The sequence below is a fragment of the Malurus melanocephalus genome, unplaced genomic scaffold (assembly GCF_030028575.1).
Source record: "Malurus melanocephalus ecotype Western Australia unplaced genomic scaffold, MMel_1.1 scaffold_97, whole genome shotgun sequence".
In the NCBI taxonomy this organism is placed as follows: domain Eukaryota; kingdom Metazoa; phylum Chordata; class Aves; order Passeriformes; family Maluridae; genus Malurus; species Malurus melanocephalus.
The window spans coordinates 1965230-1991428 of record NW_026623329.1 but is presented as its reverse complement, the minus strand read 5'-3'; positions in this window follow the sequence as shown (position 1 = coordinate 1991428).

Below are 26199 nucleotides of genomic sequence, written 5' to 3'. Positions count from 1 at the left end.
CCATTAATTGCAAACCATGTTTTTGTGTTCTGCCCTCACCAGCCCCACTCCTGCCCTGTCCCCAGCAAGGTCTGTAATTCAGGGATAAAGGTGTTCAGCTGGAAGWTAATATCCATGAAGGAGGCAGATATTGATCTTGGCACTGACCAAGGGTACAGCTGGGCCTGGCTGATCCAGCAGCACGACACTGTTTTTATAGAAACAATATGAATTTCCCATCTTTCCTTTGGTTCACCATGCACTAATAAGGCTTGTAATGTACAATGAGGTCTTGTAATATTTGCATGACCAGATGCCTTAATATCATTGGGTGCACCTGCGTGGATTTTATGTTCTTCCTCTTCTCTTTATGTCCCTCCAGGGTATTGACTTTAAAAAACAAAAAAAAAAAAACAAAAAAAAAAATCCGTCTTCTTTTCACCCTTTCTACCCTCACATCCTTGGTTCTGCAAGAAAGTGACTGCATGGAGTGATGTCTCCTGTAGAAGATTAAAAAAGTATTTCCAACATATATTTATTGCCCATGACTAGAAGTTTCACAGATTAACCAGACACCATGTGAAGAATTATGTGTTGGGTTTTTCTTTTCTTTAAATCTGCCTTTTACTATCTAAATTGGACATTTCCTGTTGCTTTTACTAAAGCAACTGAAAATAAAAGTAAACATTTGACCTTTGCTCCCCCTCCCCATGTCATCTCTGATCTGAGGGGCCTGCAAGCTGACTGATAAGAAAATAGGATAGTCTGTGTTATTGCACACACAAGTGGTGTGTGATAGACCCCCCTCCCATGAGTGTGTCACTTACACCACAAAACATCCGTTGACCATGAGCATAAACAGTGCAAAGCCACAGAAACTATGGCCTGCTAAAGGAACAACAGAAGAAACACTGTAAATGCATTAATTACTGAGCTATTTTTCTGATGTTGGTCTTGACAGTAGATTTTTGTCTGGGAATTACCACACAAGTGTGGCTGTGGCAGGGAGATGTGCAGAATCTCAGCCAACCTGATTAATCCACCATGATTTTGGTGGCAGGAGGTTTTTTTGATGYGTTTCTAGATTATTCTTTTTCCATTCTGCAAAATGACAGATATGGAGCTAACCCTGTGGACTGATGGATGCTSTAGCCATGGAGTGCAGGTTGCTCATTTTGACAGATTTATTCTCAGGCTCTATTTTTCTAAACTCACCTTTCAAACCCATCAATTAAACCCTGCTCTGTCAGGGAGTCCAGATGTAGTGTGGTGAGTTCAGACACACCAACCAGATTTATGGAGATGCACAATGAGGAAAATGGTCCATGGATGAGCAGTGGCTTTGTGTGTTCAGGATTTTTGCCAACCTCAGAGCAACCAGGCACAGCAGAGCTCGTCCACGAAGGCAAAACAATGTAAAGTAACCTGGAGGACAGGAATCCTTTGATCATTGATCCAGTTCTCCCGTGTAAAAGATGGACTCTGGTTGCCATTTGCTCCTTTCTTGCCTTTGGGCATCACTTTTCCTTGTAAACTCTTCTTATTTGTCAGAATGTTAGCCAAAACAGTTTCTGTRCCACTTTGATTTTATATCCCTTGCCTGCAATTTCCACTGGAAGATTAAATAAGGCTCATGGGACAAAGCAATTGTTACAGGCAGAGTGGTGGGGGAATTCCCGATGTGAAGCTTCATCTTGGGTATGCAGAAGTTTGGGGGAGGCATTATTGCATACCACAGAGTTTCAAAAGAACAGTGGAAGTTTTTCTGAAATGATGGAAATTCAGCAAAGAGCTTTGTTTGGGTTGGTAGCATTTTCCTAAACCATGAAAAGCTTTACGTCCATGTTGCACAAACATGGCTCTGTAGTGTTTCAGTCAGAAACAGCTCTTTTCTCAGATGAAAATGTATTAAAAAAATAAAATAAAAGAAAGGGAGGGAGGAAGGAGGGAAGGAAGGAAGGAAGGGAGGGAGGAAGGGAGGAAGGGAGGAAGGGAGGAAGGAAGGAAGGAAGGAAGGAAGGAAGGAAGGAAGGAAGGAAGGAAGGAAGGAAGGAAGGAAAGGTTAGATGGGAAGGTGAAAATTTTCAAAGAGAATTGAAGGACCTGAAAGTTTGATTGTGAATGAGTAAAAGATGGACAAATTAGGTCACTGAGCTNGAAGGTGAAAATTTTCAAAGAGAATTGAAGGACCTGAAAGTTTGATTGTGAATGAGTAAAAGATGGACAAATTAGGTCACTGAGCTTTCCATTGTCACTTTCTTCTCTCCTGCCACCATCTCTGCATTATCCCATGTTCTTGCCCAAGGACCATGACATTGTCCCCATCCCAGAAAAGAGGTTCCAGAGAAGGACAGAGAACTCAATCTCTTACAAAACAATTCTCTGTCCATGACTTTGAGTGACAAACTTCTGGCTCCAGCCCAGCACCCACCTTTTTTCCCTTTGTAACTCAGTGAGCCATCAAAGCACCTGATATCCATTATCAAGATATGATCTGACATTTGGCACCCACCCACTGACACTTCAGGAAGCTGAGAGGCATTTCCAGCTCTTGATCCTTCTCAAAAAGCGGTGCTAAAATCATAAATATATTGTAAAGTCAGGGGAAATACAACCTGAAATGGAAGGATTTGGGTCTGGAAGTTTGGGGGAAGGGTTGTGGCTTAATCCTGGAGCAGGATACATATTGGAAGGTCCCCCAGATCCATCAGCAGAAAAYATTTATGATGTTAATAAGCTTCTGTTTTCTCCTTGTCAATATGGCTTTAGTAAAACCAACAGCACGGGGCGTGGAGCTCCATCTGTGGTGTATAATAAGGGGGTGTTTACGTTGGACAAACATTATGATTTATTTTCAAAAGGAGAGAGATGCCACAGATCCTTGTGCTCTCAGGGACTCTAATTTATTTCCTAATTAAACACTTGCTGCCAAATTGTCCATCCTGTCATTTTTAATTCCTGTTCTAATATCCCAGACAACAGAACACTTAAGGAGGCCACCTTCTACAAGTGAGGCTTAAATGAAGAAAGATGTTAATGTGTRTTTCCTAATCAAAGCCAATGGGCTATCAGGAGCAATTATTTTTTCAGCAAGTCTGTTCTTCTGACACCATGCAATGTGTATGAATCTGCCAAGGTCTGGGGACACTTTATCCCCTTGCTGTAGAGGCAGAAGGCAAAGCCAGCAACTCAAAACTGAGAGAAACCCTTGGGAAGACATGCAGGCAACAKGGACAAGAAGAATATGTTTCTATTTAACCTGAAACTAAATTTTCTTYCTTCAACAAGTGTTGTTTGGAATGATTGCCAAAGGGTCTTGAGGCAAAGGAGAGCTTGGGACATTTTATCTTGGACTACCAAATATTCTCACTGCCTTGTGTGTTTTTTCCCCTTCCTCATTCCTCTGATGGGGGGGGGCTGGACCCTATTGCTGGTAAAATGAGGCCCAATGTAGAGCTTTACAAAGCCAAAGCTCCTCTCTAGGTCTGTCCTAGAAGTCTACAGAGAACTGCAAAAAAAATTTGACAGAGAAATAGATTTGAGAAATTCACCTCTCTTGATTAGAATCACAGCTTTGACCCTCTAGGTACTGACATGCTGCTTTTTAGTCCCTTCAAAGTCCTAATTTCTCCAGGATAAACCATCCCAGTTCTCTCACCCTCTCCTCAACACCATGTGATGATCTTCTTGTGCTTTGAGTGCCTGGAAATAAATTGTGTGAGGCTTTGCTCTGTTATTTTCCCAGGAAATTAGGCTGATCATTCTGTAATCCTAAATCCTCCTTCTTACCTGTTTTGAAGGTGGACATGTGACTGGAGAGCATCTCATCTTGACTTTCCCTTCACTGCACAGCCCTTTACCGATGTGTCCATGGGCTGGGTTGGGTTTTCATGGCACAAYTTTGGTAGAAGGGTGGCTACAGTGGTGTCTTCTGTGAGAACCTTCTAGAAGMTTCCCTTTTGTCTGATGTGGGCTGTGGAGAAAGGATCCCATTCCAGGTTTTCTGGCAGAATTTGTGAATTCGTGGTGGACCCGTGTTCCCRAAGGACTGAACCCATGGGAGGGACCCACATTGGAGCAGTTTGTGAAGAGCTAAAGTCCATGGGGAGAGCTCGTGTTGGAGAAGCTCATGGAGGATGGTGTTGCATGGGAAGAATCCCACACTGGAGCAGGGGAAGAGTATGARAAGTTCTGCTTGTGAGGAGGAAACAACAGCAGAGACAACATGATGATCTGACCATTGATGAACTGACCATAATCCCCCTTTCCCTTCCTCTGTGCCACCAAGGTGAGGAAAGATTGAGAAATCAGGGGTGAAGTTGAGACTGGGGAGAAAGGATGGTTGGGAGGAAGGTGTTTTTAAGGTTTGGTTGTACTCCTTTGCTCTGACTCATAATTAATTAAACTGATTTCCCTGAGTGGAGTACATTTTGCCTGCAACAATTGCTGAGTKATCTCTCCCTGTCCTTAASCAAGAGTTTTTGTTAYATTTTCTCCACTCTGTCCAGTTGAGGAGGAAGGAGAGAGAGCAGCATTAGTAGGCAATACTGAATCCAGGATGTCAGCAAATGTGTGTTTGCATTTCTGTGCCYCTTGATGTTGGCTATCCCCTGTGAAAATCTCACAGATTCTCCCACCTGAACAGAACGTCTGGCAAGGTCATGGCCGTGGCCTTGCTTTATTTTGGATCCAGCAAATCACAGTAGCAGGAAAAAAAAAAAATGCAATGCCTACCTAACTGCCAGCAAGTTCAAGGAGAGCAGAGTTGCAGGTAACTACTCAGATGCTAGGATTTTGTGAGGCATTCATCTCCTCTGTCTCTTTTCTTATTCATTCCTCCCTCCCTATTTAGTTTTTGCTATTTTATCCCTTAAATTAGTGACATGATGCTTCCTGTCTCTGCTTGACAAGCCAGCATGAAAGCTGAGAATATGTAGATGTGGCATGTGCCGTTATTAGCACCTTTAGATAAACCTGGTAATATCTCATGTCAGAATTTATATCTCATTATAAACAATCCCTTTTCACAGAGCCTCTTAGAAATTGCTGTCTGTAGATTTTTTTTTGTGGAAAAGGTAAGCAAAGACACATATATTTATATATATCCATATATATATATATATTTGTGTCCGCGAATTCTGTATGTGCACATAGATGCACATTTATCAGGATTTTCTTTCCTGTGTGTTCATTTGTCTAATGACAATTCATTATATAATAAATTTCCCCTACTATTTATATATTATTCTTTATGAGTTTCTCAATAAAAAAATCCTGTTTATTTTTAAAATCTTTTTTTAAAGCAGTATCAGGAAAAGTCAGTGCCACCATCACCTTTCATACAAGGGCTTTTTGAAAAAAACATTTTCTTTTGCCAAAAACTGGACATCCCTTTAGGTTGGCAGTCCTGGTGGTCTCTTCCTGGAGCAGAACTTTGCAGTTTGTCCTGACCCATCCTGTTACCCATATCTCCCTTCACCCCTACAACATTTAGATACTGACCCTTGCGTTTGGACCCCTGTTTTATTTATAGATATAAGATTTCAGATTATGATGTTCTGTTCTATTCTGTACAGTCCCTACATGGCTGTGGYACGGCAGAGCCTTGACTTTGGGTGGCATTACTGAAATAGAGACTTTTGTTCCAAATTGAGTTTTCGCTCTTCTCTTTGTCTTCTCTGTCTCAGTGTGAGCTCCTCTGTTTTCAGTAAGGAGCTCATGAAACAAGATTTTGCTTGTCTACCTTGGGGACAACAAGGTGCCATTGAATGAAAAACAGATTTTCACGGGGAATTTTTTTTACCTTATTTTCGGTCAAATAAAAAAAAAAAAATCAAAACAAACCAATTCTTTTCTTTCAGCCCTGAGGACCTCATTCAGCAAGTTATTGAGAGAAACCAACTCTGAGGACTTGCAGGGGAATTAACTGGGGAATTATAAAGGTTGAGGTGAAAAAAGAGGTGCCATGGGGTTAGAGCTGTAATAACAAGAGAAAGGGCTCTGTGTGACTTTGCAGGAACCTTTCCCTTTGGCCCACCTGGCCATTCCCTGCAATTTCAGTGGCTGAGTGCTGTGTGTGGGTAAAAGCCACATTTGACTGAGCCTGTGCATCCCATCCAGCCCTTTGGAAAATCCTTCAGAAGATATCTGTGAAGTTCAGATGTTTCCTCCTCGCTTCTTTTGCATGGCTGTTGCTCACAGATGCACTGAGCAGTGTTCCAGCCCCCCGCGATGGATGGATGGATGGATGGATGGACGGACGGATGGATGGATGGATGGATGGATGGATGGATGGATGGATGGATGGATGGATGGATGGATGGATGGATGGATGGATGGATGGATGGATGGATGGAAGATTTTTGTGTCAGTTCTTAATTATCCACCTACTTGGCTGAAATTCCAAGCTGCCTTTAAAGCTGTTCCTTTTCCCTCAGATGGTTATTTCTGTGTTTCCACTGGCTGTGACCACCCTACATTACAGGGAAAGAATATTTGAGGAGATCCATCTGTGTCTGAGTGGTGCTGCATTATTCCATGTACACAGTCACAAAGATATGTGTGGATGGCATTTATGTTCCCCAAATTCAGGTTCTTACAATGTGTCCATTTTATCATTCTACACTGCCATGGCTCCCATTCTGGTCAATGGAGAGCCAGTGAAAATACTCAGTGGAGTTGAGTTGAATTCAGTTTACACAAATTCAGCCTGTCAGTGTTAGGGTGAGGTGTGATGTCACTCACTGGTGAATCTGTTGATTTGATTCCTCAGGTGGAGGAGCCAACTTTGCAGACCGCTGCATTGAATCAGTCACATCTTTCACAATGAATACACCCTCAGGTTTGATTTAGAAGGCAATGAAGACATGAGTTCACCTGGAAAAGCCAGATGAACTTTCCTGATACCTGGCTAAACCCTCACAAGAGAGCTTTTCTTCCCTTTATTGCCAGGTTGTGCTGGAAGGCCAAGAAGTTCYGCTCCTGCTGTGCAGTCCCTGGGGGAGAAAGAAATCCTTTCAGTGCACTGCAAAAARCCATCTTTCTTCAATTTAGCCAACTCTTTATGGTCTAACTGTCTTTTTTTTTCTTCATCCCCCAGACACAGCAGCTGGTAAAGGAATGCCTGAATTGCCACTAGACTCTGAAATTTGTTTTTGTCTGTGGTACAGRGATAGGGAATGCTGCAGGCACCAGATTCACTCACTTATAAATGATCACTCYTGAGAACTACACATTTTCCCTTGGTATTTTTACCTAAATAATGTCTTGAGGATAGGCACAACAGACAATATTTTGCTCTGTTCCTCTCATGGCTGAAATGATGCTCCATAGACTTACAAGAAATARGATAATATTAATTTTAGGAAATAGCCAGAGTGCATGGAAGAACTATGAAAATAGGTGCATTAGGAGGTGTGAAGTGCTCAGRAAAGAAAAGTAGCCATAGAAAGCCCTGAAGAAAGGAGAAGGAGGCTGAATTAGAATTTTGGTGCAATTTTTGTTTWCCTCTGGAACCCAACTGCCTAACAGTGAGAAAATTTGAGTTATTAGTTTAATTTACTTTTGTTTTAATTGTCCAGAGGAAATTCTTTTGTGTTAATAGATGATTTTCATTTAGGCCTGCTACAATTTTTCACGTAAGTTTTTAGTATTAAAAAGTGATGTTGTGAATGAGATAATCAGAAATATTAAGGGGGTCTAGAGATAGACATGGAAAAGCAGGGAGAAGAGCCAAGCAACAACAATGTGACACAGGACAAGTAAAGCAAGCGTACGGGAGTCTGCAAAAAAGTGTAGAAAAKAAATTAGAAGCAGTTGGTTTAAGACTGAGAGTGTATAGCAATCACATTTTTCAAAAAAACTCTCTGTAGTTGATAATTTTTTCAGGGAAATGAGGCTTCTCTGAGCCATCCCAGAGATTCTGTCCCTCCTTTYAGCACACACTGAACTCCATCATCATCGACATCTCCCTCTCCTCCCCAAGGAGTTTCTCTTTTAGGAGTCCTTCCCACTCTATTTCTCCCCAAAAGTTTGAATCACTTGGCCTTAAAACTTGGTTCCCTCCAGACTTTGGGGTGAATTTTTACAGATGTAAGAATGGGACKCTCACACACTTCATGTCCTTGCAGTGAACTTCTGGGACAGACCATCTCCAGGAGCTTGGCCAGAAACACTGGTAGAGGTAATTAACTCACAGCCAGATTTGGCAAATCAGGTGCTCATAAACTCTGTGCTGACACAGTTTTGCCTCTCCCAGTCTGGAATTAATTGGCCAGACCTTTCACAGTGTCCTTTGGATCCTCAAGGTTCAGACATGTTTGCAAATTCCTTTGCAATGAGAATGACTGCATGATAAAGACTTTTTTTTTTTTTTTCTTTTTTTGGTAGAAAACACCAGAGTGTAAGGAATACCAGACTGGACTTAAAGCACTGGCAGTTTGTGCTGTGACCTATCTCTTACATCCAGTGAGAACTGGACATTTCACAGGAAAGTTTAAGAATCAGAGGCATGGATTTCCTCCCAGTCTCTAAACCAGCGGCTGGCCTTGTGCATGCTCTTGATTAATGGGCTTTAATGGTGATGATTTTCATTCATTAATTAAGGGCCTGAAGTACCTTACAGAGTGCTGCAAAGACAACAGGAAAACTTGAATTTCTTGTTATTAAATCAGTGTAGAGGAATTTGTGACCTCAGCTGACACTGCAAGAGGAGGAAAAGGACCTTCTGGCACTCCTCCACCTGACTGACAAGTGTCACTTTATGATCCTCCACACAGTAACTTTGGATTTTTCMGTTTTGGCAAATTCTCAGTGAGATATCTTTTTCTGCCCTGGGCTTTTGCAGACCTCTCTTGAGCAGTGTTGGACGAAGATCCCGACTCAAGGAAAAGTCCTTTGCCAGTCTCTTAGGGAAGGAGAGCAGGTTTTGAGGCAAAGTCATGCCACACTTGTGGATTCATACAACATCCACACTTCACATTGGGGAAAGCATCAGCTTGGCTYTCAGCAGCACTGCTGGGGTGCAAGCAGCCTTTTAAACCTCTCCTGACAAGTGGAGGAGAGMAGATTTCYCAGGCCCAAACCCCATTTCTCTGGRATCACTGCCACGACAGCTCTGTGATAATTGAAATGATGGCTAAACCCCATCAGGCCATGAAAATGTCACTCATTACACTCTACCAACTTCAATTTTGTGCTTTGCTCTCAGAGGCATGATGTGCCAGGGTGCATCTCTGCTGTGGAGASCAAACAGTGCCATTACCTCCTGGCTGACAATGAGAAGAAAATGAATAGAGGCTGAAGTATGAAGTGCCATTATAGGAAATTGGGTGGTTATTAGACTGTATTTGCTACTGCAGCTACAGAGCTCAGTTCTGCACAAAAACAAAACCCACAAAACCCAGAAACACAGCTCGTGGCTCAATTTTCAGATGCATGCTGGCAGCCCTTGGTAGCCCTGTCACTGWCAGCCGAGTCCCCCTGGACCTCYGGCCTTGGACTKCCTTGGCAATAACTTGGCTGATCCRCAGGCAGTGTGGGCTGACTTTGATTTATGTGACTCTGGTTCAATTCTTAACTTTGTAAAATAAACATTTTTTTTTTCCCCCTGCAAAGCTGAAAAGAAGCTCCCTCGTTTGATCAGAAGTTTTTTGGGACAAAGMGTATTTCTCGCTGTGTACTTAGTGCCACAGGCATTGATCTCAGATGGTGACTTGCTTTAATACAGTAATTAATGAAACAGTAACGATATTTCCTTTGTGCTAAGATCTGTGAGCAGGTTTCCGTGGCAACAGCCCATGCACAAGCTTCTTGCCTGTAGCAAATGTGAAGTTATTTGAATCATTCACATTCTTTTAAAGAAAGAGGGCTGCTGTGACTCAAATTAACTCAGATYTACTGCAAGATGAAAGTACACGCAGGGGCAGCTACCTCAGGTCAGCTGATGCACAGAAACCTTTTACCCTGCATTAACTCACTGGTGTGTTTGAACCCTCCATGCTACCATAGGAGCTTTTATCTCAGAATCATAAAATAGGTTTGGTTGGAAGATCACCCAAGGTCATCTAGTCCAGCACCCAAATATAGGAAATATATGTATTTTCCCTAAATTTGTTTTACTCTCCCCAGCCATTTTATGCCAACAGAATCCACACCCATTTGATACTGGGATAGCATCAGATCTTCATCTTTATAGTCCTGAGAGGGAAGGAGAATAAATTCTTGCTTGAGTTCTTCAGCAGCCTTTATTTCCCCTAATCACACTCAAGTGATGACCACGAGTGATGGACATTAAGGATGGTCTGGTCCTGATGGATCCAGCTCACAGTGGCTTTGGGGGAGACAGATAAGGACAAACAGCCAAGAATTAACCTGAGAAATGCACCCTCAACCCCCCAGACATTGTGCTGGTCAGGGTCTGACTCAAGCCAAGTGTGGGAGAAACTCAATTTTGTAGCCAGTCTGCAAATATCACTGTAAGTCAGTTGTTTTCCTCCACAAATAGTGGACAGCTCAGAGCTTTTGGGGCTCTCCTGAGCATCAGCAGGATGCACATCACAACCTTCTCTTGAGCAGGGACTCCTCTCATGGTTAAAATTGGAGAATCCTTATTTTGTGAGATGCTYAGTAGGTGAGTTTGAAATAAAAACACTTTAACTTTGGAACCTTAGCTAAGTGATATGAAAGACTGATTGTGCACAAGTAATCCTKCAGACATAAACCACTGACCCTGTTCAGAATGCAGGGGGGTCCTTTCTGACCCTCATGACCCATGGGGAGTGTGTCCCTGACAGTTTTGTTTGACCTTGTCCTCTATGCAGTAAAAAATCCAGTGCACCTTGCCATCCAATCTTCTTAAAACACCATCCCATTTACTCTCAAACTCTGTTAAATCTCTGCTTGTATCAATAAACACATTGCTACTCCTCTGTTACAAGTGAAGTGTGTCACAATACCTATGGCAAGGACATGAAGCCCCAAGCAGCACGACCCTTTTTGGTTGCTGATCCCTGTATTTCTCTTCTGCCAAAAGAGATGTTCCTTACGAGCAGATGGTGAGGCAGTTCCAAAAGAGAAAGTCTGGAATGGAGAGAAGTATTCTAGACCAAAGCTTTTTATAATTTATTCACTGTGTCAGTGAGTACTGGAATAGTCAGAGAGAGTTAAAGAAACAAAAGCCTTCTGGAGCAAAGGAAAAGTATTGATTATCATGCAGATTTTTTAGGTTTATTCTTTCTGCTGCAGGAGGAAGTGTCCGAACAGACCAAGAAAGAGGAGATATCAAAAATCACTTGCCTTCCCTTCTAGTGGGAAGCTATGGTGAAATAATCTTTCAAAGGCTTTGCCACCAATTTTCAAGGAAAAATACTCAAGCAAATGATTTATTCCAATGATATTTTTATTGTATTCATCTGGCATCATAGCCTAGAGAAGTTTCTTGGATTTATTTGTAAGGCCTGCATGGACCTGATTCTTTGGGCAAATCCATACTGCAAGGATGTGAAACGTATTGAAGTRGAATATGAACAAAATCCATAATTGGGATCTGGTCTGAGATAGAATATTAGACTTGGATAATCTAATATTATCCACTGATATTTAAAATAATAAAGTTGCTTTAATGCCTTGCAGCTTGGTGGCAGAAGGTTCTTGGACTCTGCTAAAGCTAAGGATGTCTTCAGCTAAGTACTGAATTTAAAGACAGTTTTTGTAGGGATCAGAGTGGGATTTTTGAGGCAATCAGTTGATTTCTCATCTGTCAACTCTGGATTGTCCTACACCTCAGCTGTCCCAGTATTTGAGTTCAGATCCCTCCTGGGGACAAGGCACTGGGATAGAAGGACAGCAAAGCCAAATTACTGGACTCCTTCTTCACCTCTGCAGTCTGGAAATGTGACCTACCAAACCTAGGCCTGGAGAAGATCCACATGGCAGAACCCCTAAAAAACCCCTAGAAAGCTGAGTTATTAAAAAGCTCTGGCATTCTTTGTTTTTGGGGTCTAAAAATACTTTCATATGAAAGACTTCAAACTGTTTCTTGTGCTAAACACACAAATGGAAATCTCACTGCACTGCACACATTATATCACTAAAATAAATATTGTTGTCTTTAATATTTAAAGAGATTTTTGAAGCAGCCACAGAGGATGAAAAATACAAGCCAGCAAAAGCGTTCCGTGTCTCGGCGCCCTACCGAGGCGTATTTCAATTCTCCTGCTTTAATTTCTTTAGCTCTCAAGGAATTCCAAGGTCTCTGAAATGGCATGCTGGGCAGGGAAACAGAGCTGCTGTCCCCGGGGTTTCTCTGGATCTTTATTATTCATCATCACAGGAATTTTACTTCAGTGTAGGCTGAGGACTTGCMTCGTGCACTCCTCAGAGCTGTTGGAGTAGCAAATGCTCTGCTCCAGTGCGTTCCAAACACCACCAGGCACTGATGGTTGAGGTAGGACAGGGTATATGGGATTTCCTTAATTCTGTCTGTGCTACCASAGTCGAGTTCAGCATCTGTTGAAGCTAATAGGAACTTTGCCGTTGGCTTTTTTTTTTTTGGGATGAGGAGATTCAGTATAAGCAGAAATTCATCTGTCACAGATTCCAGATGAGGTTTCCTGCCTTAACCCTGTCCCAGAGCTGAGCCTGCCAGATCTGTTCTTCCATTTCGTGCAGGGCAAGGTCAGGGTGCCATAAACAGCAAACCTGGTCCAATCCCTCCAGGTGCATCCCCTGGGACACTCAGATGTTCTGAGTGTGGAATTTTACAGGTGCATGATGAATTTAGAAAGATGTGAAAGATCATGGGTTAATTTTCAACCAGTGTATGTCAGGCCAAATGCAGATTAGTACCAAGTGTGTTTGGTCACAGTTACTGGGACCAGAAGTGGGAGCAAAAAATCTGTCACTTGTTCTCTGTTGGATGCCTTCAATCCTTTAGGTACAGTCATTCCTTGCCTACAGGAAATGGAGGGAGAAATTGCCTGATGTTGATTCTGGAGAGGGACTTTTTGCAAGGGCATGAAGTGGTGGGACACAGGGAAATGGCTTTGAGCTGGAAGAGGATGGATTTAGATTGAATATTATTAAGAAATTCTTTACTGCAAGGGTGGGGAGGCCTTGGCACACGCTGCCCAGAGAAGYTGTGACTGCCCCATCCCTGGAAGTGTCCAAGRCCAGCTTGGATGGAGCTTGGAGGAACCTGGGATAGTGGCAGATRTCCCTGTCTGTGACAGAGAGATAGAATAAAATGATCTTTGAGGTCCCTTCCAACCCAAACCATTCTATAATTCTGAATAGGTGAACTGTAAGAGCTTCTACCATCAGGAAAAAAAAAAAAATCTGCTACTTTGGAGACTCACTCACATGACTCACGTTCATGGATACATCCACATCTCTACACATGCCTGGRCATTTTTCAATTCTGCATTTCTGGATTAATATTTTGAGATCTGWTGTTCTACCTGCAGGTATCCCAGTGTAACACTGGAGTCATACTGAGATCAGTCAGATCCGTTCTGTGCACAAAATGCACAATCAAATGTAATGCAGGTGCCATTTCCAGTGGATTTAGGGCTGCAGTTGAATGCCATTTAAAGCAGAATTCAGATGCCTTTACTCCATTAGTTTGTTCCCCAAATTTTGCATTTAATTGTGGCAGTGATTATGTATGTTCCCTACATGTGACATCACAGGCCTTACTCAGAGTAATTTTGTACTTCCCTCTCCCCTACAACTGGAAAACTTCCACTCTGTAGAGCAGAGGAAGGATTGTCAAAAAAGGTTCACCTGGGGACTGTTCTGCTTTATTTTCAATGGACTTACACTTTCACAAAATCTTATCTTACAAACAGTCAGAGAAAAGAGGTTTGAGAGGCTCCTGGCARCATTATCTACTCCATCACCCTGCCCTAGGGTGGGGTGGACTCTTCATGGACTGGAGAATAGATTCTTAGGGTTAGGGTTAGTAAACTTTTGWAAACTTTTCACAGACTTTGATCACATGGAGCCAAGATTGCCAAGCACACACTCCCTAAATCATTCCACTGAGACTTTCACTGGGAAACTTCTTCTCTTCTTCCTTCTCAGCCCCTTGTGGGTGCTCCAGGCTGCAGGAGCACTCAGAAATCACACATCSCTGGAACCTTTCTCTTGGCACAGCTGGAGGATGGCTGATACCCTCCCCACTGAACTGTGTCACTGCCCAAAGCAGGGTTGGTGCAGCCAAGCTGRGAACAGTCCCTGTCTGGTGTGGGAATTGTGCAGGATAATGAGCTACTCCAGGCTGCAGCAGCACCAGGRACTGGTTTAGCAGAATAGAAAATGAACTTGGAGTGTTTAGCAGTGGCTCTGTCACCGTTCATTGCTGCTACAGGTCCAGCTTTGGAATTTTCCTTCATTGCATGCTGAGCAGCCTCATCTTGGTCCTCATCATCATCATGCTTTAAGCAGTGCTGAGCTCACCCMTATTAAGTTAGTGTGTGCCTCAGAAATACTCAGATTTGGCAGCTTCTCAGCTAATTTATGTTGCAGAATATTAGTTTTCTTTATAGTTCTGGTCACATCCAGCTGATCGGATTTTTTTTCCTGTGTGTAAAAAGGAGAGGTGTTCACAGTGGAGCACTTCTTGGAAGGAAATTCTGTGTTAAAAAAAACCCTGCTGTTTATTGGGATAGTTGTGGTTTTCCTGTGCAATGATACAACCCAGAGTCTGATCTGATTACCCTATGAGGCAATATTTTCTCCTGATGATATGACAGGAGACCTGGGCATTTTAGGGTTGGGGATGTCCAGACTGTATCCCCCGTGCTGCWGCAGCAGCAGCAAAGCCCTGGCAGAGTGCTCACTGAAGCATTTCTCAGTGCTTGCTGCATTACTATTTATGCTTTACATTTATACATCAGGCATGGCCCCTGCCATTCTTCAATCCTGCTGCCACAAAATAATGCCAGAGAGGAGGGYTCTGCTGGTTATTAAAAATCTACTTCCCGGTTTTTCTTCCCCAGTATTCACCTTTTGTGGTGACGGGGCCTCTCTGCTCTCGGTGAAATGCAATTAAACCTCCTCAGCCTTCTCCTCACTGGCCTCTTGGTGGTACTCTTAACTCAGCATATTCACCAGCTGCTCTGGCTGCCTTTAAAGGCATCAATCTCCACCCTGCTACGTTTTTAAGTAGATACTAAATATATACAAACTTTACGGACACAAAGGAAGATTTTTTTAAAGGAATTGCCAGTGATAGAGAAGCTCGACTCACTGATCCATGCTGACCTACTTCAGGGCTTCACCTGTTATGCAAAGCCTGGTGCTGAGATCTGTCAGATATCCCGGGAGCACAGATGTTTAGATCCAGTGCTTACAGTGGGAAATGAAGGAAAAATGAAAAGAGAGGTTGTCATCGGCATTCTTAGCAGTTTGTTTAGTGCCAGGTAAAGGAAAAGGGTCCCACTGCTGTCAGGGATATTGAGGCAGGTTTAATTCAGTGATGATATCCTGATGGAGACCCAAGTGGCCAAGGAACAGCCCCACAGAGAGAAATGCTGTGTGGGGTCTGAGCAGTTCAGGGGGAGTTGGATTGGTTAAAGATTTCCTGCAAAGTGTCAGAGCTGGCTTAAAACTTCTCTTCATATTTAGAAAATCCCCAAGAAGCACCTAGATCAGGGTGAAACTAAGCGTAGTTACAGCTAGCGGTCAGAGTGTAAATCCAGGCCTGAGATCTAAAGTTGGAATCACAGAATCATTGAGATTGGAAAAGACCTCTGAGACCATTGGGTCCAGCCATTAACCCAGCACTGCCAAGCCACCACTGAACCATGTCCCTGAGTGTCACATTTAAACACCTCCAGGGATGGTGACTCCACCCCTGCTCTCTGCAGCCTGATCCAGAGCTTGCTCAGAAATTTTTCCTGATCTCCAACCTAAACCTTCCTTGGCTTAACACAACTGCCCCAAGCTCAGCTCTTGATCACCAAGATGTTATTGGCAGATAAAACTGACCTCAAAGGTTAATTCATTTGATGAGTAAGTAGAATTATGCATTTCAAGCTACTCAGAATTACTTAACTTTTCCCTGGTTTCCTTATTTGCAGCCATTTCCTGCAAATAATTTATTTTGTTTTTTTGGCTAAACATTTGTCAATGCTTTAGAGCCAATTCATGCCATGGTTCTGCTCACAGCTCTCTTTGCTGACTGCCTTAGATGCTCAGACTACACCCAGATTCTGCTCTGCATTTAACTTTTTTTGAATGAAGACTTTTCTGAAACAGAAAATAGTTACTAAGGAGATGAGACATAATCYATACAGATATATTTGCTAAATACCTATCRTGCACTGAAGGTATTTWTTGTGGCTGSAATTAGGCAAAGGGAAGAAGAATARAAAGAAMGWCRAGGTGKAGGCAAGAGMRAAAGGAATAAAGTCAAATATGACTATAATAAGATAAAGTCTTCACAACTACAGAACTGGAAGCAAACAGCACCACAAATACACTGCARTTAGGTCCAACCCCTTCTCTATTCCCACTTTCCCCACCAGGCAGAGGTTTAAATGATGATAAGTGGTTCTTAGATCCTTTGCCATTCTCTGAGACCACTAAAATAGTAAATATCTGACACCCACTGCAAGCATTTTAATAATCAGATGAAAAATTAATKCCTACAAGTCCTCAGAGTTAACTCTTCCCTTCAGCCATTAGCAATTAACAAGAAAAAAGAATGCTGCAGGAAGGGAAGAGCTCCAAAATACCTGCCYTAGGAGGTGCCCTTAGGGATCAGAATTGCTGGCAGGGAAATCATTAGGACAGGCAGGGTAATCATTAGGACAGGGATTTGTGCTGTCTCCTCAGTGGAGATTGGAGTGCTGTGTGTGAAAACACTGCCCTTGGYACTGGCAGAGTGACCAGGGGTGCAAAGGGGCTGCAAAGACCCTTCCTCCTTGTGCATTGAAGGATTGGCCACATTAGTGACCCAAACATCACASAGGGGAGCCAGGAGTCCTGGTTCTTGTCCTCCTTTTGTCACTGGCTGGGTCACGTTGGTCATTTGTCCCATCCCATGTCTGTGCCTCAATTTCACTTGCTGCAAACGCCCCGAGAAGGACATAATTTTCCGGAAGGGCCTTGAGTAAGAAAGATTAAAACTGATCTCTCTCATGCTTTGCCTCTATTAGTTATCATAAACTAAAAAAAGGAAACCGGTATTTTTGCTGGTGTTTAGCTGTTCCTTTGTTTCTTCACCCCACCTGAGCTCCCTCCTTAAATGTCCAATGTTTTAGCTTGCCACCAGCCCAGAGAGTGGCTGTGCTGGTTCCAGGGAGGGTCAGGCACTGTCCCCCAGGTCTGTGGTGCTGTGGCCTCCTCGGACACAGCACAACCCCAAACACACCCTCCTCTCTCAGGATCCTCTTTCCTTTCTCTGACATGATGTCTGGCTCCGTGGATTTTCCCTTGGAGAGACAAAGAACCATAGTGAAAGCAGTAACAAAGCGACCAAGATTAGTTCAACATTCCCCAAGGATCTTTCCTTATCTGTCCCTTGCAGTCTGCCTCTGTTGCCTTGGTACATCTCAGACTGTCCAGATAGGAAAAATGTCAGCAAGAGGAGGCTCCAGGGAGGWCTCAGAGCCCCTTCCAGTTCCTGAAACGATTCCAAAAGAGCTGGAGTGGGATTTTGGACAAGGGCATGGAGTGACAAGACAAGGGGAATGGCTTCAAACTGACAGAGAGTAGATTTAGATTGGATATTAGGAAGAAATTCTTCTCTGTGAGAATGGTGAAGCCCTGGCACAGGTTGCTCAGGGAATCTGTGGCTGCCCCATCCTTGGAAAATTTCCAGGCCATATTGGATGGGTCTTGGACCAACCTGGTCTAGGGTACAATGTCCCTMCCCATGGCAGAGGGGTGGACTAGATGGACTCGAAGTTCCCTTCCAACCCAACCCATTCTWTGATTCTCTAATCCCATTATTCCCAAAGGAATAAATTTTACTCTGTTTTTCTGAAGAAAAGCTCTTATTACCCAGTGCTTGTCACTCCTTTCTGTGTCTCTGAAGTGCAAAACCAGTTTTGAGTAGAGTTTAAAAATAAAACCCAACAGGGCAGCAACTCTGGGACATCACTGGGAGCGAGGAAGGGCCTTTATCAAAATTGGGTTGTGAGCAATATGGGACAGRATGAAATCCAGCCACTTTGTTCATGGCCAGCTGAGCAATAACAGCAATGAAAAGTTAATCACRCCTTTTTTCTTGCTCCTCTCCCTGTTCTCTTCCTCCTGCTGAAACCTTGGAGCTGAAGCAAATGGGTGCTGTTATGTGCTCCAAGAGATTCACAGTGGCAGCAAGGAAGAGAACTGTCCTTTAAGGTTTACAATTACTGGAATAACAAAATCCAAATATTATTTTGCTCAGGTACCTGCTATCTCTCCCTTTGTGGCAAGGGGAATATTTCCCTTCAGACCACCCCATCAGACAGAYTTTCTTCTCCATGGACTGCAGAGGCTGGTCCTGGGCTGCCTTGGGATGCTGCTGAGAGCTGTCACGTTGCATCTGAACAAAATTAACGTCAGAGAAGAGTTTCTTTAGGCAGTGGGTGGCTGCTTTGCTGTCTGCAAATGGGGTGAACTGTCTACATTCAGTTTTTGGCTGTCTTACAAGAAACCTTCATGTCAACTTGGTAAAGACAAGTGCCTCAGTTTGTCTTCTGTATCACAGAAAATTCTCTCCCAAGAAAAAAAGGGAGAAATAGTTTCCTCACACTTTGCTGGAATGCTTTGAAAGTGCTTTCAGAGCATGAGGTGTGACTGTACCCTCACTGGACTCCCTATAAAGGATTTTTTGTTTCTTTGCTCTGTAATAATTTTTGACTGCAATAGTAGGAATTTCACTTGAAGCCCCATTCTGAGAACAGCATTATCTCTGATTTAGCTCACCTTGGCTGGAAAGGTGTTCTTGGAAGGTTCAGTCTGCACAGGACACTCTTCAGTTGGCCATTTGGATGGATGAAAAGTTTGCTGAAGGTAGGTACAGCTCTGCCAGCAAGGTAGGCCACTTTAACATTGCAACACTATTTTATTTCATTGTTCCTGTTGCTCCATTTTTTTATCTGAGCTTGGCTTTCTATAAATTTCTGACTTGAGGGGTCTCTCTTGTGTGGGCTCTCTAATATATAGCAAGAGTTGGGCTCACAGTTTATGTTTTCCTACAATGCAGGAGTTAATAAGGACTTTTTTCCTCTTCCTGGCTGCTTGTTTTCATGAATCATGCAAGGCAATATCTTTGAACTCCCCACCCCTGCCTAAACTTGATTTAAATTTACCACCAGGTTAAAAATAGTGAGACAAATGTGTGCATAGAAGTGAAGGGCTCTTGTGTTCACATCCTGGTATACATATTGGAAAAGAAAATCTCTTTTTGTCCAGTTTACAAAGGAGGGAGGAAGGGGAAACACSCTTTTTATGGAAAAGAAATCTGGTCTTCAGCAAGGTCAGAGTTCTCTTCTTAGAAATGTTCAGAGGAAATTGAGAAGAGTGTCTTGTATTTGTAGTTTCAGCTGGTTTTATCTCACCAACTGCGCAAACAGCAAAATGAAATTAAATTAATTAAATTATTGATTATTGGATTAATAAAATTTATCTCCAAATTTTAAAGAAGAGAGACTTAGACTAATCTGATAAGGCATCACTGAGGTAGCTGATGGGGAAATATTTGGTGATATAACTGCTGACCAAAGGTATGGTTTCAGCCTATAACTTTGCTTTTACAGTAACAAATCTCACACAGTCATTTGTTTTCTGAACAATTTGACTCAATTTGTCTCAATGAATTCCCAGGGATTTTGGAATATTCTTTGGTTGGATAAAAAAACCCTCAATTTATTAGTTTTATTTTTCTAGCAGTAGCATTTCTCGGTGAACATTGCACTACCACAGCTGATGTGAAAAGCCAAACACATAATCAGAATATTTTGAGACTAAAGGGACCCACAAAGATCATTGAGGTTCACCTGACCACACTGAAAGGCAGGCTGGATGTTCCTTCTACATCCATACCTGCTAGTGAAACAGGTCCACCAAAACKCTTGGCAATATTAGGATCAGACTCCTTCTGTGGTAAAAGTGAGCCTTARTTTTTTTGGTTTTGTTCTCTAAGTCCAACAAGGGCTTGAATGTAGATCTTGAAAGTCTTGGTTAACCCCCAGCCCTTCTTGCTTTCATACTTCTTTTATATTTGCATAAATAAATTTCTGCAGGTATTGTCATCCAAATTTTCACCAATAAAAATTCATTTCCCAAGCTCCATCAAATCAAAATAAATTGGGCTGTAAGAGCAAGCCCTTGCAATACCTGATAGGGATGGAACTGACTGACTTTTTCATTGTCCTAGACTTGTCCCATAATTCAAGGGTGAYCCCTGCTTGCCTTAGGCCTTTCTCTCCTTACAAAAAATGGAGATTATGGTATGTGAAGATGTTTTCACRGACTCTTTACAGAAAAACATCATAGAATTTTTATAATGTGCTATCAAACCCTTTTATTAAACTATTTTTTTTCTAGCTGTGCTGAAGAGTATTTTTGTGCATTGCAAGATGTATTGCAATTCCTGTTGAAAGTATTTATAAATAATATTAACCAACGTCTCCTTGGATTAATGGTGCACACTTGTACATGTCGTGCACATTCATACACACTTGACGTGTGTGAACAGGCATTAAGTAAGCTCAGCAACGCTAAAAATTTGCATTTTGTGACATTGGTTATGAGCTGCTATTTTAAAGGAAAAAGAAAAATGTTCTTATCCATCAAAATATAATTAAAAAACCAAAATTAAATAAAAAATCTGTATTATGAAATAATAAAATAAAACAAAAAACCCCAAAGACACAGAACAGAACAAAACATTCAACATTACCCTGTTTAGCAATCAGCAGAGAAATCTTCGTGATGATAAATCTTCCTTTTATGTTTCGTCTACTGCACTCACTGTATATACACACATAACTATTACCATCTAATTATAATCCATTAAATCAATTAAATCATCTTCTCTGGTATTTTCCATTCAGGGAAGTAAACCAGTTAATCTGCCACATCAACTGTGGAGAATGCTGATCATGGTGTGCAGGGAAGGCATTCCCTTACTTTAAAGATGGAAAGATCGCCTCACTCCTGATGATGCTGGAATGAATTTCGCCTTTTTTCTTTTATATATTTGTAACCTTCCCAGTATTTTCCCTACCCACTTCCCCAGATAGAAAGAAGAAACACATTCCAGAGCTCCAAGTYCTGGGGRGYACAAGGCCCCTATCCTATCCTGGTTCTTTCAGGGAATTAGTCTTTGAGACACATTTTGATAAATCAGTACAGCTGGGACTGAGGGTGGGAGCTTCCAGAGAAGGGRCTTGACCTGGGGAGAGTTACATCACCTCTTGTCCTCCTAATTGGTGCTTTTATCAATTATGCTAATTTCCTAAAATCTCTAAAACTGTATTCACACCTGTGGGGTTGGGCTTTTGTGAATGTTCTACCATGACTGCCCCTGGAGCTCCAATTTATATCACCTTCTGTACTCAAATCATCCCAACTTTCATTGCTAGGCTGATAAAGGGAACACTGGAACTCACTGGCTTCTTTATCCCATTAATTCCCCCACTGTTGTGTCTTCAGAAGGAAGAGGGTGAATCCTTAAAAAACCACTGGGAAGGAATGTATCAGAAGAGCAATTGTGTCTAAGATTGCTTTATGTTCATCCCTCATCCTGCTTGGGCAAGGGCATGGAAAAGGAAGGTAAATTCTTCACTTAAAAAGGCTGTTTTGACAGCAGCCAGTTCAGTGATGAGCACAGGATGTCTGTCCAAAAAACGAAAAAAAAAATTTCACCCAAAGATTGATAAAGATTTTAGAACAGAGTAATGTTCCCTGTGGAGACATCCATTTGTCTCATTGACCATGGCAAGGAGTTGAGGGCAACTATTCCAAGAGTCTGTTGTCAGGTGAACCCACAACAGGATTAGATGTGTGCTAAAAAAAAACAAAAAACCATTTTTAAAGGCTCTTGGCCCCTAATTGTTGGGGTGTGGTACTTGAGATGATGTTAGTTGGTATCYTCTGAAGATAAAGTCCAATTCCTCAGCTCTCTTCCTCAGGGTTCAGATAGAACTGGTCTGTTCTCTCTGCCTGTTTTGATCTTCTTTTGGGTTAATAAAAGCCTGCTCCTATGAGGAGCTGGGGCAATGTCTCTGCAGTGCTCAYGGTCACAGAGCAGAGCCAGGGGAAAGGAAAAATCCCAGCAAAGCCCTTCCTCTTGGCAAAACTGCAAAACCTGCAAGGACAGGATTAGGTCTGTGTTAAGTAATGCAAGCCTGGGTCCAGCTGTCTCTCATGTGCTGCTTTAGCTCTTTCTGGCTATTCTTTGCTTTAAGGCAGCGTGCTGATTATGATAAAGGTTTATCCCGTGAGCAAGGAGCAAAATTCCTATGATTTTTTTGTGCTTGGATTTGAGMAACCACCATGCTGCTCATTAGCTTATGTCCTTGTCTTCTGCTATTTTCTTTTAAATATTCCTGCAGTCTTTGATGAATCTCTGTTTTTAGTACCCATACCAGTGATTTCTCTGGGAGTTGTGTGTCCTATTTTCCCTCCAAATGCCACAAAGTCATGAAAAATGTTTCTAATAAGTTGTCCACATGACACACATGCAGATAAAYTGGCCTGGTCTTCAAGACAAGCAGGGAGAGATTGTGCAATTTAAGGGAAGCTCTGAAGCTACCTGTAAACCAGCAAAAAGTTCATGTGRTATTTGCCCCTGGGAGTTGTCAGTCACCACGGGCTGGCAGTGGGGTCACATGTAAGAGGGCTGTTTRTGTGCTCTTTTCTTTTTATAGCTTAAATCAATAAGCTGATTGAGCTGAGCTGGATCGATCCTGCTGAGCTTTATTTACAATTATCCTCTAACAGCTGATACAGTGGTGCTCTAGAAGTGAACATGCTGCAGCAGTTCTTTTTTTGAGGCAATATATCTTCAGCTCAGGCTGAATCCTGCTGGACTCGAGGTGTTTGGAGCRGTGTAGCTGTGCTAAAGCTCTTGCTAAATTGAGGCTCACGCAAGGATTTGCGAGATGATGAAGGATAGTAACAAAGGTTGTGTTAGTCAGAGGAGAACAGAGACAAAATGTTCCCTCAGTGGATGGAGAAGGAGCCTCCCTCACAGGGCAAAGCAGTGCAAAGGTGATTTTCTGAAGGGAATCCCATTTGTTACCGTGTGAATCTCAAAAAATCTGCTGCATCCAAACTCAGCCTTTTGTGAATGTCTTTCTTAGCAGACAGCCTTTCCTTAACAAGCAACCTCTCCTCTCTTTTCATGACCACCTGCACTCTTTATCACAGAATCCTAAACGAGTTGGGGTTGCAAGGGATCTTAAAGATCATTCAGGGACATCTTCCACTAGACCAGTTTGCTCAAAGTCACATCCAGCCTGGCCTTGAACATTCCAGACATGGGGATTTGCCCAAAGCCACCCATTCCCAGAGTCCTGTGTAGAACKGCCAACAATTAGGGACAAGAACTGCTGATGGCAGAAGAGGAGGAAGAAATAGGCAGCAAGTGTGAAACAACTGTGCTTTCCAAAGGTCCCCATTACTGCTGCCACCACAGAAGAAGCTGCTCAAGATGTTTCTGGGAAAGGGTTTGGTGGAAAGTCCAGTGGAAGGTGTCCCTGCCCATGGCAGGGGTTTGGAATGAGATGAACTTTAAGCTCCATTCCAAACCCAAACCATTCAACGATTCTTCCTATCACAGATCTTTCTTTTAAAAAWTGTCCTAATGCAACCCTTATTAATTAAAATGCTAAGGCAATAATATTTCAAGTTATAAAAAAATTATATTCTGATCTCAGTTCTGTGCATATAAATCAGGGTTTCACCCACAGTTGTCAGTTCCACAATCATATGTCACTAAATACGAGACCACTCTCTTAGTTCTCTAAATGTGTGGGGAAGATAATTATCTGAAGAAGTTAATTAATATCCACCTACTATTGAGAAATTCCTCTGAAGGTTTAAACTGGTTTATTCACACATGYTCTGAATGCACAATAACACTGAGAGATCAGGTATCAGAACCAGAGGGTTTCCTCATCACAGAGAATGAAACTTCAGTCTGATGGAAATGAGGAACAAACCTGTTTAAGTTTCCAGCTGGACTCATGTTCCCTTTTCCCAGAGATTTTAAGCTCCTTGCCAGGTACAACTTATAAACAAATACCAGCCAAGAATGGACACAGAAGGACTAAATGTTGCTTTTTTCCCTTTCTTTTCATTAAATGTGATGCAGCTCAGTGAATGTGAAACCATTCTTTATTTTTAGAGTGACAAGAGAGATCAGTCTCTTTTTGATTTAACTGTCTAAAATACAGTTAAATCAAAAAGAGCCCAACACTCAGTGAAAAAAACTCCTGGTAAAGCCCAATCAAATCAACACATGAGGTGGCTCACAGGGGCTAATGAATGTCTCTTGGCAAGTGTAAGGCCAGCACCAATCACACTTCATGGATTTGTATAGGGGAGGACTACAAGGAAATCAGCCTTGGTCACAGTCCTGATGAATTCAGTGCGGGAAAAAAAAAAAATCCCACAAAGGAGCAGTTTCCCTTCTGTTTCTTGGAACCGCAGAATCCTTCATGAGAATGTGTCAGCTTTATTAAATTTTACAGGATGTTAATAAAAAGTTACAATAGCACAGATACATTTAATTTTGTCTTCATCATACCATACAATATTTGAAACTACAAAACCGGGGCTAGAAAACAGCAACTCCTTTTTTTTTTTTTTTTTTTTTTTAAAGAGTTGAAGCTTCACAGTTTGTTTTCAATTTTGCATCTGAACAGATGGCAACTTTTGCTGTTATAATTTTTCATCACAAAAGACTGATTCTCTAGTTGTTAGGGCATTTACCTCTTATGGGGAAAGCTTAAGTTCAGATTCCTGCTTTGAATCAAATAAGGCAGGTTTTTTTTCTAGGCAACTCTAAGGTATCAATTTTTTAAAATGCTATTGATTTTTTTTCTGAGCTGCCATCCATCTCTATTTAAATTCTGTTCTGTATGTGAAAAATCTTTCTTGAGAAAAATTTGACTGAATGTTGTCATRTGCAGTCTGAAATTCCAATAGTGGCTTTTTCTGATCAGAGGATTTTTTGATCATCATAATCCTCAGACCTCTCCATCTGTTTAATTAAAACAAAATCAAACCCAAAAACCTGCTCAACCCTATCCCGCTTTTCCTTTTCCAATAGCCRCAAAATTACTGCCTCCAATAAAAGTGAATATAAACATGTTAACTAAGAGGATTTCTGGTTAACAAGTAAGTTCCACTCTTTAATGTCTTCCAGTTCCTAAACCAAGGTGTGGAACACACTAAACCCACTAATTGGAGCTGTAAGAAAAGAAAAATGGAAAGATCATAGGCAGCAAAATCTAGAAGTGTGACTTTTTAGATTCACTTKCTGTAACTGTTTCTTTACTGTTATTTGGCTTTTATATGCTGTGAAATATGGGGTATTTAAGATCTGATAGAGCTGGAATTCTTACATCTGATGTTATCACAAATATTGTTGTCCTGCTGATGTTTTTCCAATATTCCTCTGTTMTTTTTCTAGAGCTTCCTCAGTACAACTGAATTTTCAATTATTACTGTGTGTGTGCATATAGTGACATTTTCACAGCTAAATATCAGAAATTTACCTTAGCTCTTCCTTCCAAATAGACCAGAAAAGCATTAAAATCATTTGCTCTTTCTATCTGCTGCCTATTTAAGCAATTATGAATTCATTTTCTGGGCTTATTTGCAATTATGAGAACTAGAAATAGTTTYTTCCTATTTTTAAAAGAGAACTGAGGTTCTTTTATAGCACTTTRGTTCATGGGACCTGGAGTTTTATGAAAATMATAAAGCCAAAGACACCAGGWTAAGTACCTCTACTGAGTGGAGMGAGCTGCTAAAGCTGCATGAATCTKTCCTTAACTGCATTAGAATTCTCTGATATGTTCAAGATCCAATCTTTCTAAGAGAAGCTGTGTTCTGTCTTCCYCACACCTTCTAAATAAATTGTCTAAAAGTCTGACCTATTGAGGAAGTTCCACTGGTGAGGCCATTAACAACATTAATACCTATGGTCTTTATTTTTTCTTTTTCTTTTTTTCTTTTTTTTTTTTTTTTTTTTTTTTTTTTTTTTTTTTT